Source organism: Acipenser ruthenus, chromosome 1 (assembly GCF_902713425.1).
Source record: "Acipenser ruthenus chromosome 1, fAciRut3.2 maternal haplotype, whole genome shotgun sequence".
Classification (NCBI taxonomy): Eukaryota; Metazoa; Chordata; class Actinopteri; order Acipenseriformes; family Acipenseridae; genus Acipenser; species Acipenser ruthenus.
The window spans coordinates 56,421,283-56,439,057 of NC_081189.1; positions in this window are offsets into that span (position 1 = coordinate 56,421,283).

The window sequence follows — 17,775 nt, forward strand, 5'->3', positions numbered from 1 at the left end:
ATACACGTCTTGGTTCATTACAGTGTTAAAAAATAAACACAAAAAACACCAAATATCAGAACAAACAAGTGTTTACTAATACTACACGGATGTGTAAAACAAAAAAGTATACACAGTACTGTATTGTACACATAGTACTACAGCAACGTACGATCAATATCCTTAAAAACAGTAAACAAACAGAAGCATCATTTTAAAAGAAGTAGTTGTCCAATATTATTTGTGGTTTTTTTTATGATTCACCACCTCCAGCTGTAAATCACTCTCAATTTTGCGTGCAGCTTCGTAGACAATTTCACAATGCGGGATACAACAGATTTTGAGATGCCAAACTTTTCTGCTACCTGTACTTGTTTAGCACCAGGTTCACGTAGTGCCTCCAGAATATGAACTTTATCAGCTATAGAAAGGTCAACACATTTTGAATCCGTGATTACTGACGACAATCAGACTCACTAAATGTACAGCTGTGTTATGAAAACTGATACATAGACGCTGCGATGTATTCATGTGCGTGCCGTAGCCATAGAAATTGTAAAAAAAAGTTGTCATTAAGCGGCAGACAGTTGCTAATATCCGAAATCCATTAACATTAAAGTCTATGGGATGGGATTGGTTCCCGTGAAAATGTTGTCAATAACCGAAAGTTGTCTTTATCAGGGTATATATATACAATAATCTATTTTGTATTTTGTTTGTTAAAATCTTACATTTTGTTTGACCACCCTATTAAAGATAAAGACTTAAAGGGACATAGCATACTGGGTGCATTTGCAGCTCGCCACAATATACAGTATGACTTCGATTATCCACAACCAAATTACATAGCAAGATCTGTGCCACTGCCATCTGAAGACTATATAAACTACTGTGCTTTCGATTATCATTGGACTTCAGTGGATTATTAAGTTCAACACTGCGTTTTAATTTTTCCACCTTTCATGCACATATTAACAAATACAGAATTAACAGGACTGTATAATAGTTTGGTACAGAGTAGTGAATAATTATAGCTGGCAGTGTACAAGTACTGTACAGGTAATACATATTTACATTAATATTATAATAAGGACGCTGCAGATCATTTGAGATTCATGCTGGACTGATCATCTCCTGTACGCTTAAAAAAGGGTGAGTGTGCCGTGCAGCAACGCTCTAACAAAATGCACGATTGGCTTTAAATCCTCAACGCTTCCTGCTGGTTTGCATTTTCTGCTCCTTTTTTCCACCTACTTTTTACTTGTCACACCGCGACAGTATCACAACAGGTGAATAGCTGGTTTTGGCAACCATTGTGACAAGACAATATGACCTCAGTGGTACTGTGCTTTATCACCAGTAACTCTTAAACTATCAACAGTGCTCAATTTCAAAATAGAAGTCTTTTTCAGTGTCTTCCATTGAAAACGATTTATAGTTTTATGTACTAAGGATTAACCAGCAACACATAAGAGGAGCCGGTGTTCCTGAGCAGAAGTGTTTGAAAAGATTATAAAAAGATTATAAAGATTTAAAAAGAGTTTTTCATTGACAAAGCATTTCAATAAATTATTTTTTACTTTTTGTTTTCATAATGTTCTTTGGTTTGTTTATTTACATCAACCATAATGTTTGTTTAATTTTTTACACAGTAACTTTAAATGAATGTGCCAGCTGTGTCTGTTCAGTTTTTGAAATGTATATCTAGACATCTGTGAACAGACTCCAAATGAGTGACACGCACAGGGCACTCCATGCATTTTATCTTTGTTTTAAAAAAAGGTTTTGTTTATGAATTTCTTTTCTAGGAGACAGCGCTACCATTAAAAGAATGCTGAGCAGGACTTTCAGAGCAAACAAAGCATTTGATCTCATTTCCCACAAAGCTCATGAAATGCAGATGTGCCATTCGTCAGCCAAATCTCTGGCTATGCTTTTTCTTCATAAATAGCAATTTACAAAGATATGTATGAAGAATGCATTCAAATCGTGGATTGCAAACACTAACAGACCGTGCATTGTGTAAACCTGACCATGAACCCGTAGTGTAATAGAGCAATATACAACACAATGATTCATGGAACTGACTAAACTGTCAGATTATTTGTTAGTGACTAATTATCCTTAGGTATCCAATGAAATCACACATTTTTTGCAGCTGGTGTTAGATACCAGTCATTAGGCATTGGATCCCAAAAGTGAATGCCTTTCTTTACAGATCATATACAATGGCCTAAGGTTTTGTTAAACATGCAGTTATATTGCATTAACCATTAGATTAATGTGTGTTTCACCTTTAACTTCATATTCCATACATGCATACAGCAATTAACCTCAAACTAGGAAGAAATGCATCTGTTTTATTGTTGGTAAAAGAAAGTTGAGGATGGGCTTCACCTGGTTGTCTCCAGATACAGACATATGTGTTGTACTGGAAAATGTGCTATCTCGATTTCTTTATTTAGCTAGATGAGAAACCATGGAGAACAAGTTCTGATTAAGATGGCTAACCTGTCTAGAAAGACTCACAAGCACAAGTGCAGTGGGCTAATAAATTACTAATAATCTAAAAGTACATTCTAAAAGACCAAGCAGATAGCATGAAATAAGTGATATGTTTAGGTTATATCAGTGTCAACACATGTCAACTTGACCAACACATTCTTCCAGTTATCGAGGTACCACTGGCTATTCTTTTTGTCTAAAGACATGCTTTTTCCTGCTGAAAGCAACTAACTTGTGTAAAAAAACAAAACAATTGAGATGCATGCATGCAGAGGAATGGAACATGTAATGGTAAGCCATGACTGATTTAATTTCTTTAGGTCAATAATTGGCCATATAGCATAATACCAATCAATTCATATTTCACTTTAAATTTCACTTCAGATTTCACAAATGAATGAACATTTTAATACAGCTGAATAAGAGGAAATGAAAACAGCTTATTATTCCAAATTATCTCTGCCGTTTGTAATCCGAACAGATTTTACTTATGGCCTGGTACATACTTGCAAACATTTGGAAACTGTTCAGCGGGACACTCGTCCCAGGGGAGGGTGTGTGTCTTACGCATGGGAGGGGTCATACGCAAAAAACATTAACATATAACAGACGTATCCCCCCAACTCAACACCACACGACCATCATGACAGTAAAAATAGACATAATGAAGCGTTCCTACCTTTGTATAAGTTTAGTGATCAGCAGATGTGTCAGCCGCACAAAGAGCACAGCGTGTGGTTTTCACTAACTCTACTGTGCAGAATAAATGATTTTTTTTTCTATGGGTAAATATCGGGACTTTCTTTCTATGCATTGGGAAGCGGGACATTTGTAAGGAAATTGGGACTGTCCTGCCCATATAGGGACTGCTAGCATTGGCACTGGTCAGTGTTTTTTATCTGGATTAATATCAGTGCTATACAGCAAGTCATTTTTTCTCAGGTGGGCTGTTCTAGTGAACAAAAATATTCAATAATTATTCAATAATTATTTTAATGTAGTACAGTCAGCACTCACATATCCAACCCTATAAAATTTTGACTTCAGTGACGCATGTCTGATTATTTCATTTTGGCATATTCCAATCCTTACTGTGGCTAACCATGGAGACTACAGGGGTTCTATATGTGCGCAAGAGAGAGAAGGCTGCACAGGGGTTTTTTTTGTGTGTGTGAACACTTGACTATCTAAAAAATGTATGAGTCCAGGCTATTCACTTGCCGACCGAGGACGGGAGCTCCCAGGGGGTGGTGCACAATTGGCCAAGCGCCAGCCGGGGGGAGGGAAGGTTAGGTCGGCCAGGGTGTCCTTGGCTCACTGCGCACCAGTGACCCCTGTAGTCTGGCCGGGCGCCTGCGGGCTTGCCTGTAAGCTGCCCAGGGCTGCGTTGTCCTCCGACGCTGTAACTCTGGGTGGCTGCATGGTGAGTCTGCAGTGTGTAAAAAAGCGGGTGGCTAACGGCACACACTTCGGAGGACAGCGTGTGTTCATCTTCGCCCCTCCCGAGTCAGTGCAGGGATGGTAGCGGTGAGCTGAGCTAAAAAAATAAATAAATAATTGGACACTACTAAATTGGGGAGAAAATAACAAAAAACGAATTGCCCACTACTAAATAATTTATTTTTTTTTTAAAAAAAGTGAGTTTGCCCAAAAAAAAGAGTAGGACTTGATCGAAAGTTAGCGGTTAATATGAGCAATAATACACAAACTAAATAATATTTGTACTGTAAAGTGTTTTTCAAAACAAGGATCACTATGACAAGGTGATATGCAAAATAAACATATTGTTGTATTGATAAACAGCTTTGTTCCAAACCAGAAAATAATTGTTTTTTGTGCACCCCCACCCCCAAATCAAAAATATCTTTCTATCAAAAAGGTTTTCATAATCAGTAGTCCCTTGCTAAACCCGACATGTCTGCAGACATGAGTTGTCTGATTTAAAAAAAAAGTTGTAATAAATCTGTTCAGTAGGCCTATAAACAAATCAAATGAATATCTGTAGGATACTTTCTTTTTACTTTAGCCTACTGGTAACACACAATAAATCATGCTGCTGCATTTTACACATTACTTTGTATGTGGTTTGTATGAACCAGACGTGCTAATAAAGTTAAACGAGTTTGAAGACAATCTCGCCTACGGTGTTGCATACAAAAAAAGACTAATAAAGAATATAAATGGAGCAACTTACACCGCTAAGTAGTTTGTGTCTTCAAGATAATCTGGCAGAAAACTGGGAAACCTGGATTCAGAAATTTGAACTGTTCCTGACATCGAGTGGAATCTCGGAGAAGTCGTAGAAAGTACAGTATGCCACGTTTCTCCACGTTGCCGTAGAATAAGCCATTAAGGTATTTAATACATTTGAATTTCCTAATACTGAAGACCGAGATAAAATAGAAATTCTGTAAAAGGAATTTAGAGCATACTGCAAACCGAGAAAGAATTTTCCATATATTAGACACATGTTCTTTACAAGAGCACTAGGCCAGTCTGAAACAATAGACGCGTATGTGACTGATCTCAAGAACAAGGCCAAGAATTGTGAGTTTGGGATAGCTCGCAGAGTCTCTGATACGGGACAGAATTGTGTGTGTGGCATTAGAAACGACCAGGTCAGAGGCAGATTACTTAGAGATGTGGATCTCACGCTACAGAAAGCAGTAGATGTATGCGCTTCATGACGAAGCTGAAATTCAAGTTCACAAACTTCGGAAAGATGCGCCAGACTCGAATAAATTAAAAAGCGACAGCTCAAAGAAAATGAGACTGCAGAAAAGAGGAATTTTCCTGTGGTAGATGCGGTTACAAGCATGAAAAGAGAAAATATCCAGCTTTTGGTCAAATGTGCAAAGCCTGCCGCAAGAAAAATCACCCAAGGAAATTAGACACTACATTTAGAGAAGACATCACTTACACTGATCAGTTATCTTCAAGAGAGCGAAACTGATAGTCCCACAACAACTGAGGAAGCAAATGTTCATGAAAATTTGTGAAGCACATTGAGGCATAGTAAAATCCAAAGAGAGAGCCAGAGACATTCTGTTTTGGCCTGGCATGTCAAAACAGATTGAAGAGAATGTTTCACAATGTGCTGTGTGTAACAAACACAAAAATAACAATCCAAAAGAACCTCTTCTACCTCATGAAGTTCCAGAGAAAGCTTGGGCAAAAATTGGAGTGGATCTCTTTCATTACAACAGTTCAGAATATCTTTTGTGTGTGGATTACTACACAAAATTCACAGAAATATCAAAACTCAGTGTGACTACAAGCAAAGCTGTTATCATCGCCATGAAATCAATGTTTGCCAGACATGGTATACCAGACATGGTCATTTGAGATAATGGACAGCAGTTTGTGAACTCAGAGTTCAGAAACTTTGCAATCAAATTGGAATTCACACACTCCACATTCAGTCCTGGATTTCCACGATCAAATGGACAAGCAGAGAGAACAGTACAGACAGTAAATAAACTGCTGAAGAAAGCACAAGAAAGTGATGGAGACCCCTACTTCACGCTGTTATACAGAAATACACCTCTGGATGGAATAGGATACTCTCCAGCACAACTACTAATGGGACGCAGGTTAAAGTCAGAATTGCCAGCTTCAACAATGCTGTTAAAGCCTGAAAGTAACATCAATGTGCAAGACAAGCTGCAGATGAGACAGTTTAAACAGAAACACTACTATGACAGACATGCAAGGAATCTGCCAGTACTCCAGAGAGGAGAAAAAGTCAGAATCAAACAAGATAACAAATGGGAACCTGCAGTAGTTTTGGACAGACATGACTAACCTAGATTCTACATAGTTCGTACACCTGATAGTAAAACCTACAGAAGAAATAGGAGACACCTGAGAAAATGTTCCCCCATGACAATTCCTGATTGTGTTGAAGACTCAAGCCCAGCTTCAAGAAGGGAACAATTGGACTGTAATACAGAGACTAGTGCAGCATTACCTGTAGTGTCATCAGAGTCTAGGGACGAAGACACACAGAAAGTGCAAAAAAAAAAAGCAAATGAAAACTACCAGATATGAAAGACAAATTAGAATCCCTAAAAGATATGAAGACTGAATTGGAAGAAGCTGAAGGTTGCAGCATGGACTGGTGGTAAAGACCAGGTCCCAACAGGACTAAGTGCTAGTAACCTCTGGTCCTAATACTAATAATAACAAAAGAAGAAACACAAAAAGAAAATTGCATCAGAAACATATGTTTAAAAGTTGTTTATTCAAAGTTTGTAATACTTGTAAATACAGTAACAATAGTTAAAAACAGTAAATGTACAAGAACAGAAATAAAAGAAAACTGTATAGCTAAAGAATAGTAAAACAAACTACTATGTTAAAAAAGTATAATTATTTTTTTAATAGATACCAATGTTAAGACTGAAAAAAAAACTAAAGAAAGATGTTGTATATAGGTTGTCAGTAGGTGGTGTCTTGATGTTAGATGTTTGTCTTGTGTTTGTTAGTGTTTGTTAACTGTTGTCTGTTTTTTAATAGACTACCAGTAGCACAATCCAGAGCTGTAGCGAAAGCCAGCATAAACCCGGACATCACTTTCACCCCTGGATTTCACGGAGAACTGTAATACACCACTTGCACTTATTCCACTATCACTAGGAACTGTGTTTGTGTTGGTGTGTAAAACTGGACTTTTGATTACAGGTCAAACCCGGGGATTTACAAATAATGAGGTGTTCACCATAAGGCTCTGGACATTGTCAATTAAATCAATAAACACCCTTGCACCTGGAAATCATTGTCTGTCTGTTTTGTATCCACTCTGCACTGCACGCACCTGTATTCACTCACCACTTTGTCACACTTACTTAGTACACAATAAACAGAAAACAGAACACACACTTTACAGAAATAATATATATTTTTAAATTTACATAGAAAATTTGACAGTGTACTTACTGCAGTTGTTTTTATTTATTTATTTGTTTTTCTTTCAGCTTTACAAAGCCCCGGGGAGGATGGAAGCCAATAGGGAGTGAGAAGAGATGGGACAAAGGGAACAGGAGGCAAGCAGGAAAAGAGGAAAAAAAGGGGGGAGATCTGAAAAGTTTCACTGCACTGCACACATACAGTTTAGTTTAGTTGAGTGAAAATGAAATGTTTCTAGTCCGAAAGGCTGCTTGAGTATGACAGCTGGCACAGAAATACCTACATTTGTTCATATTTCCAATTTTATTTCTGTATGTGCGTGGGTCCCCTTCTGGTGTCGGGGCCCTGGGCTTGCCCACGTTGCCCTGGTTGCCCTGGTGCTGACGCCGGCCCTGGCTAGTATTATTTTGCTATTTGCTTAGTTGCTGTGATGTGATTGATCTTATAAGCTAAGAACTTTTACTGACAAGTTCCCAGAACACATCTGTGACGGAAGTATAATGAGTTCTGGTTGTAAATCTCCCTCTCGACCTGTGAGGGTAGTAAGTAGCGAAAGGGAAAGGCTTTGGACAGGTTGGCCTGACAGTTCATTCCCTGGGTCGGGAAGTCAGTCAGCCTGGAACGTATGGGAACGTATTGACCTAGAAGGTAAACGAGATAGCAGCTGCAGGCAATAGAGTCAGCTGAAATCATTTACCAAGGGGTCATGCATAATCGCATAAAAGGGGTCGGAGAATTGTAAATCTTTTCCTTCGCTTTTGGTTTGGAAATAGACCCAGAAGGACCCGTGTATTAAAAGTATCGTGGGTGTTTGTTTTGTTTGTCTTGTCTATAATTGTTACTTGTGTGTTTATAGACGGCTAACACGTTCCGGAGCTGTTGATAAGAGCCAGCACTGAACCCGGAACAGCACTGCACTATTTGTCACTCTTTAAACTGTATCACCCACCATGAGCACTACAGCACGCACCCAGGACTGGTGACCGTGGTTTTATATTGTGGGAGAGATACTGTGTTTGTTTATTGTTTAGGGCTGCAATCCCTGTTACTGTTCTCCGTGTTTTATGCATCGCTGTGTATAACCAGAGTTTATTATTTGGTCACCAGACCTGGATTATAATGAAAATAAAACGTATATTTTTCCATACCGGATTACAAATCTCTGTCTGTTTATTCCTGCACTGCATCGCCTCTGCACCTGTATATAATCAGCAACCACTTTGCCACAACATCTTAAACACTTGAACAGAATTATTAGTAAACCCACCTTTCTCTTTTGCTTTTTGTAACACAACGTACACAACAGCTGTTATCGTTAATTTTGAATTTCAACAAAATTAAAATTATCGCAATAACTTGGGAGAGGCTGTTGCTATGAGGTTTTTTTTAGGCAGAACATTTTTTAAACATAGTAGCATTGTAGCATTTGGCAAGAAAAAATAGAATGTTTCATTCAACAATGTTACATTAATGTCAGGCTAGTCGCTTCACTTTCAATGTCCCGAAGCATGAACTCTTTCCTTTAAGCCTTTTATCTTTTCACAGAAACTGCCATTTTGGGGCCCCCCTGGCGAGCTTGTGAGTAGAGATCTAATGCTTTACAATCGGCCATTTTAGCCTAGGGGTGAGCTGCTGTATCACAACCCACCACTGCAGGAGCTCTGAAACTGAGGTCAACCCGACTTGTTTCATCTAGTTTATAATCATTATCTTGAATTCGGGCTGTGGTTAGTTCCGGTTTTATAGATTTGATTGAGCTAGGCACATATTTTCAGTAGCGCTGGGCTTGCGCGTATGTTTACACAAACTGAAAACATGAGGGGCGTGTCAAGATGGAAAAAAGTGCATAGTCAATCAGAAGCAGAATATCAACTCTAGCTGCAAGAAAATTCAAAACAAATTGCTGCACTTCTAAATTTAGGGAAAAAGTATGCACATTTATTTTTGTCAGTGAACATTTTTAAAGAGCAAGTTGCTTCAAGTGACATTTAATTACTATTATTATTATTATTTTTTTACTGTCCTCTTATGTTTGTATAATGTTTGCAATTGCTCTGTGTCACGGCCCAAGATGTTACCGGCAGGAATTAGAGACTCAGAGACAGAAGCTGCAGTGCAGCGCTTTTGTGCACCTTTATTAACAAAAATAGAACAATGAACAACAAATAAATGGGCATGAGGGCCAAAATGAAGATTTTAACAAAACAAACAAACATAGGCTGGGTATTCGCCTTCACTACTCAGTTGCAAACAAAACAGTTTCACACAGTTAGACTCACCGAACTCCCTCCCAAACAAAGGATTTGTCCTCCATTTCATACAGATGACCACTCCTCACTTAGCACTCAATTACCTAATTGGGGAATGACCACACCTGTGATTGTTGGCAGGTACAGAATTAGCGCCATCTCTGCCAACCTTACAGTCCCACAAACACTATTTACACAAGCAGGGCTTTTGTCCTGCCACATGCTTTGAGTAGGTTAGAGAGCCATTTCTCAAATAATGTATTTTATTGATATTTTCACATTGACTGAGTACAGTGCTTCCAGCAGTTTTGAAATTCCCAGTGTGGACCCAAGATGCCATATTTGATGTTGTATATAGGTTAGCTACAGGTGGACATTGGTGCAGTGAACCAATAAAAAAAGAATATACAGCAGTGCACCCACACAAGCAAAGCTAAACACCCCGATATACGTGATCTTTAGAAGCAAATGTTGAGTTTAGCTGTTTGTCTTTCACTTAGTTCTAGCGTGCAACTAATTGTATTTGAACAGTAGTAAATTGAGCAAATGGATATACCCTATTGATGATTCACGGAAAAGGAGCAAGGGCTGCATGGAATAACAACCGGGAATTAAAATAGGAATTATGTGCTTGTGACTTTAGAAATAAGACAGGATTTCCCTTTGGCTCGCAGAGAGCCGTCCTTGTGGAGGTGAGACCAAACCGATCAGCCTCCAACGCTGGGAAGCAAGTGTTACTTCCACCATGGGGAAATAAAGAGAAGGACAGTGGATAGATCAAAGAGGAGTCTAGAAGTCTCCCCAGCTTACAAGGGTCGCCTACGTTTAGGTTAGCGTGGCCAGACTTCCAAGGCCGAGCCATGCAAGGAGACAGGAACGTTGAAAGAGAGAAAGAAATAAACATGCAAAGAAGGGGTCTCCAGAGAGGGAGACTGGCACAGATGAAAGCAGATAGTTAGTAAAGAGTACAGGTTTTCTCCTTGTCTCACGGAGAGCCGCGCTCACGGAGGTGAGACCAAACAGATGGACCTCTTAGGCTGGGAAGCAACCGTTATTTCCCCCAAGGAGAACCTAGAGTGAAAGAAATTGGGAAAACAAGAGAGTGTTAGGATATATTTGGCCGGGGGTCCCCTCTGGCACTCAGGAACCCTCTCGGAGGATGGGGCCGGCGCTGCCAACCTCAGAGGGAGGCTGTTGCAGAAGTTGTGCAGCATAGTGGAGGAGGAGGAGGGGAGGACGGTGGAAAGCAAAAAAGCAAGACAGAATAAGGGTGCATTCCAGGGTTTAAACAGGTGATTCATTTATATTTTGGTGGGACATAACTGGGGTGGAGCCCTAGCTCTTGCTAGGTTACACTTAAAGGTTACAATTAATATTTGTATTTCATTAATGTTGAGAGTGATTCGATCATCTATAATTTATACAGGTCCCAATGTAACCTCCTATTTGCAATTACAATATTATGTTACTTGTCAGTTTTATAATTTGTCTGTCTGGTGCTCTAGCCGACTGTTTTTCTTGCAGTTAAACTGAAAGACCTCAGTCCACTTAGAGGAATACATTTCAAGCCATTTCCTGTGTCATGCTCTGATGTTATAACTGGGTTAAACTAGCATTAACTACAGGGTCCCTGTAGAAGAGCTGCAGGTTTTTACTGAAAGAAAAAGATTCCTATACTCTAGGCTAATTCTCGGAATGTCACCTGGTATGTCACTTTTAGTTAAACATCCTTTTTTAAAGTCAAAACAAAAATGTATATGGTACAAACGCTGTAAAGCCAGTAAGCTGGAAAGATACTTAAAACATGCAAACCATTATTTGGTCAATTCAGCATGTTTAACAGCTGCATATTTTGTATTAGATCTCAATAATCAAGTAGGTGAGGACAAAAGACTACTGTTCAGTCCTGACTGCACTGCCAGTACAGAGGAAGTGCATAGCAAGGTCATTGGAAATAGTGACCTCACAGCCTGTTCATATCTATTAATAAGGGAAAAAGGCAGAATTGTGACAGGAAACAGAAGCAGAATACCATACCACATTCATAAACCAGGCCTAGACACTACATCAGATATAAATGTATATTTGTTAATAATTGTCTCCTAAGTATTGCTGGCCATGTAAAGACAATAACCTACTGTGGATTTCCAAACAAAACATACAATGGCAAGGAAAATTATTCAGACAGCTGCCATACATTTCAACATCCATAGTTTTGTAGCCATTTCACTATTACTAGTCTGTCAAACTTTATTTCCTACAGAACACATGTAGTGTACATTTCACAAAAATATAAAATAAGGGAAATACATATTTCAAAGCAATTTACACATGGCTTGGAGAAACAAAAATGTATTCAGACAGCTTTGACAGTATGCCTCAACAGTGTTAAGGGACATATTTTGCTGAATAATTCCCAATACAAATATTGCTGCCACCCACCTAACAATAGGTGCAGATCAACAGATTATCTTAAATATCCTATTTTCATTTGTTTTACAAAGCTACTGTACTCTATAGGTAACCCCCAACTTGGGAATTCTTTACCTAGACTTTGGATGCATAGCCATTAGAGGTCTCTGAAGTTTACTGTGGTATACCATGGTAATAATATACAGTCAAATTTATAGCACAGTATAGAACATAAGAACATAAGAACTTAAGAAAGTTTACAAACGAGAGGAGGCCATTCGGCCCATCTTGCTTGTTTGGTTGTTAGCTTATTGATCCCAGAATCTCATCATGCAGCTTCTTGAAGGATCACAGGGTGTCAGCTTCAACAACATTACTGGGGAGTTGGTTCCAGACCCTCACAATTCTCTGTGTAAAAAAGTGCCTCCTATTTTCTGTTCTGAATGCCCCTTTATCTAATCTCCATTTGTGACCCCTGGTCCTTGTTTCTTTTTTCAGGTCGAAAAAGTCCCCTGGGTCGACAGTGTTAATACCTTTTATAGGTATAGCCATGGTTAATATCAGAAAAGTATGGAAAGTAGCCCCTTAACAGAGTATGAGTCTAGTTGTGCAATATACTTGGTAAGTGATCTAGGTCCTGATGCTGTGCTTTATACAAGCACAGTGAAAGCACAGGTTTCTTTACGCTGCTAACCATAAATAATATTCCCCACGAGACGTTTGCATTTTTACCTTTTTGAAGTACTTATTATCAAAAATGCTTAGAAGCCAATGTCTAGGCCCAGTTAGAAGCCAATGTCTAGGCCCAGCCAGTTGGATGGCTGTTCTTGAAGCTCCATTTTCGCAAGCCTACATGCCAATTTTGATGATACACTTTAAAAATGTCATACGCAGGAAATGCGTCTACCAGTGTGTATTTTGAAGTAGAATAGGACAAGATCAAGATGAGTACTTGCCTGTACGTACACCACTTTTATTTATTTATTTATTTATTTATTTATTTATTTATGTTTGGTTACTTGCTTACAGTGGTGGCCACATATTGCATCACCCCATTATTTTTACATGTACTGCTTTATCACCATTTACATGTAGTTAGTTTTTCTATAGACTTTTTTTGTTGTCGTTATTGTTGTTGTGGTTATATTGAAGGTATCGAGGTATTATGAGGTCATTGTACATTTAACACTCCAAAACAAAAACATGGTAAATGAAAGAACATGGTGGACTGCAGTGTGAAATGAGTACAGACATGTCCAACCTCAGCAGCAGATTATATATTACAAAGACAGGTCCAAGCAGGGAAGTGTCAAGCTTCACTTTCATGGTGCAATGCTACAGGCACAATCTGTTACAGCTGGTCCTGTTTAGAGAGCCAGAGAACTAGAACATGCATGGGGGGGTGGTGGAGGAGTTGTTTTTATGGCAGTGAACTTGCATGTAACACACTGTTCAGCTGTAACTTGCATGTAACACACTGTTCAGCTGTAACTTGCATGTAACACACTGTTCAGCTGTAACTTGCATGTAACACACTGTTCAGCTGTAACTTGCATGTAACACACTGTTCAGCTGTAACTTGCATGTTTGGCTATAGCCCCTAAAACTGTTAACTAAAGGCCTGATAGTACGAAGGCCACATCAAGAAAGGTAGGTTTGTGTAAAATAACACTGGATACTGGGTGTGTCATCAAATAGGCATTAATGAAGGTTGTCTAGTGAATCCAATCAGCTAAACCTTAAGATAAAGATCTTGTGGTCAAAAACATGTCACTCCTCCAGTTGTTTCATGCTTGACTGAATTTAAGCTAACCTAGTGGCTCAGCTTACAAATAAGTGTATCTTCTGCATTGCAGGCTTACAGAAGTCCTTAAAGATACCTAAACTGCCATTATGTTTCAAACCTAACGTTATTTTCTCGCGTTGGTTGTCCGACCTGAGCCAATCAAACTACAAGTTAGCCCAGAGAATTCCCAAGCTTTCAGACTCAGAAGGCCTTGCCACGCAGTAAAAATAAAAAACACTGTCACGCTAAGGTGCAGAAGCACGCAAGTTATGAAAAATGGCCAATTAAAAAGAACATCGGAGAACCAGCGTCACGTGTCTGGACTTTTTGCACAAACTTAAGACCCATTTATTTAGAAGTGACGGGGGTCTTTCCCAGTGGTTGTGGAACACCGTGAGATTGACATCACAGAGTGGAGAAACTGCCTCTTGCAGCTGGAGGGACACTCCTATGAGAGGCTGATGGGTCTTCCTGTCTGTGTAGCCATACTTCCAGGCCACAGCCCTGAGCACAGACCACAAAAATCATTCTATACACAGTCACCATCAAGATATGGCAGTATAGGAGTGTATCTCAGATTCCTACAGTAACGAAGACTGTACCCTAGGAGTAATTTAAAGATATCTCAGAATGCATTTTAGCTATGTCATTTAAAGCTCCATTTAGAGATGTTTGTAAGTCATTTTGGGCAGCAGTGTTGAGTAGTGGTTAGGACTCTGGACTCTTGACCGGAGGGTTGTGGGTTCAATCCCAGGTGGGGGACACTGCTGCTGTACCCTTGAGCAAGGTGCTTTACCTAGATTGCTCCAGTAAAAACCCAACTGTATAAATGGGTAATTGTATTGTAATGTGTAAAAAATAATGTAATTGTATGTAAAAATAATGTGATATCTTGTAACAATTGTAGGTCACCCTGGATAAGGGCATCTGCTAAGAAATACATAATAATAATAATAATAATAATTTTCAGATATCTCTAAATGTATTTAGAAGTATCTAGAAATTATTTAGAGATATCTGGCTTGCCATGCAGGTTTACACACTTTAGCAAACTGATGACAGAAGGGTTAGGCTTCTTTTTGGCCTTACAACTGGCAATTTTTAATGATGTTATTATTATTATTATTATTATTATTATTATTATTATTATTTGTAGCACATTTGTGTGACATAGGTTTCCAAACAAGTCATGACAAAAAGCTTGTCTAACTGAAAAGTGTGTGAAAAATCTTAGGCCATATCAAGCTGAACATGTTTTGCACCCATAAAAAAAATACAGCACATTGTTGTTTTGCAAAGTTCAAATGTGCACTCTGGTGGATAACTATAGAATTACAGGCTGAATGTTTTACAATACTGTTAAAAAAATAATGCTGTAAGAAACAATTGTGATGCTTGCATGAAAGACTAAAGAAATGTAAATTATATTGAATTTTCTAGTGCACTAAACATATTCCGCTTTGCTAAAGAGTACGTAGCACATGGATTGAATAATATTATATAATTTGAAATTTAGGAATGTTGTAGTAATTCCAAAAGATTACTCTAGGTATCCCATAGGGTTTTTGTACGCTAATTTTAATATTCTTAAATTCATCCTAATAAGAATAGTATAGTAATGATATAAGAATGTTATAGTAATGTTGACCTATAACACTGTGTAACAATTTTTTTTTTTTTTTTGGTTCCTGGGTAGTAAGTGTTATTTCCTAATTGCTTATGCCTCAAAAGTATAGAAAATGGCTATTATTCCCCACAAACTTTGCTTTTGTGACCAGGACAGTGATATTTTGAAATTGACCTATTTTCCAGAACATTCCAGATAGATTCAGTGCTGAGTAAACTTGGAGTAACTTCTAGAACTTTCTAGAACTTTCCAGTAATATAAATAGTAGTATAAATACAGGGGCCTTAAGCCCACCAGTTCAGTTTAGTTCCAGCTGCCTAAGTGGATACACATCTGCATTTTTCTGAGATGGCATCAAGGTCATAGGAGACTTCAAAATGGTGGCATTCCTGATGGGTCTCCAAGGCGGTTTTACCAAGTTTCCCTGCTATCTTTGCCTTTGGGACAGCAGGGACACCAAGGCGCACTACCACAGGCGGGACTGGCCACAGCGGACCGAGTTCTCTGTGGGGAGGAACAACGTCAAGTGGGAGCCACTGGTGGACCCCCGGAAGGTGCTGATGCCACCACTGCACATCAAATTGGGCCTTATGAAACAATTTGTCAGAGCTCTAGATAAGGAGTCGGCAGCCTTCAAGTACCTTCAAGACTTCTTCCCTAAGCTGTCTGAGGCAAAGGTCAAAGCCGGTGTCTTCGTCGGACCACAGATAAAAAAGATCCTGGAGTGCAATGAATTCCCCAAGAAGCTCACTAGTAAGGAGAAAGCGGCTTGGAACAGCTTTGTTGCAATGGTTCGGGGCTTCCTGGGCAATCACAAGGCCGAAAACTATGTGGAGCTGGTTGAGACTCTGGTGAAGAACTACGGCACAATGGGCTGTAGGATGTCCCTCAAAGTCCATATCCTTGATGCTCATCTTGATAAATTCAAGGAGAACATGGGAGCATACTCAGAGGAGCAAGGCGAGCGCTTCCACCAGGATATACTGGACTTTGAACGCCGCCGGACAGTATAACGAGAACATGATGGGAGACTACATTTGGGGGCTGATTCGTGAAAGTGATTTACAGTATAATTGTAAATCTCGAAAAACTACTCACTTCTAAATCCTTTGTAGTCATTTTTGTATTTAGTATAAATACATGTTAATTTGGATTCATATGTTGTTTTTTTTCTGACTATGTGAACGAAAAGACACAAATTTGCCTGTTTTCTCATTGGAAATAGTTAAATTTCAAAATATCACTGTCCTGGTCACAAAAGCAAAGTTTGTGGGGAATAATAGCCATTTTCTATACTTTTGAGGCATAAGCAATTAGGAAATAACACTTACTACCCAGGAACAAAAATTGTGTTACATAGTGTAATATATTAATAATAATCATATAGTAATCATACATTTGTTCAATATTATTTATTTTCTTATGCTTTGGGGTCACAAAGGTCTTATGATGGCAGTGGCCTTGCTAGCAGAAACTACAAGAGAAGTTTATTAACCATGACCATTTTTGCTAACAAATCTCACTTAGAGTTCAGTGGCACTACCTGCAATAGTTTTACTCATTTGATTAAGTCATACTTATAACAGGCGTGTTATGTGTTACGTGTGTGGGTCGTCACTGAACAATACTGAGGCAGACACAGAGCATTGGGTGTTGACACGCTGCACAGGTGCACAGATTTAATTAACACAAGTGCTGACACTAATGTACCAACAATGGTAGCCCTAGAGTTACATTTAATAAACAAAACAAAACAAAACAAAGCTCAAAATAAAAGTTTGCTACACAAATGGTGAACGCTAGTCCCACTAAAAGGAACATCCAGCTCCAAGAACCTACAAAAACCTCTCTGTACTGTTTGGGATCAACATCCCCTGAACTGGTCAACGGGTAATGGGAGGTCCAGACACGACCTTAGTCCTTGAAGAAACATCACAAAATATGTGTGTGACAAGAGCACTAAAATTGATGGCCCTTCATTAAATGACCCACATTATTACACTTTATACTGTATACATTTTTTATCTACTGTACATATTTAGAGATTTCTGAAACTCACAGCCCTTTGTGACACAGTTCAAATGCTTAACCTTGCCTATTAATATCCACATATTTGGAAAAATACATTTACAGCTGCCCTCTTCCAGGTCCTATTTTGATAAGTATTTAGCTTGCAATGCAATGTTTTACATGGTAATGTTTTGTTATGTACACAAACACACACAGTGTGGCTGTTTATTTGGTTCATTAAATTTTATTTGAAAATTAAGGTTGACATTGGCTGGGTTTCCACACAGCCTGAAAGTTGA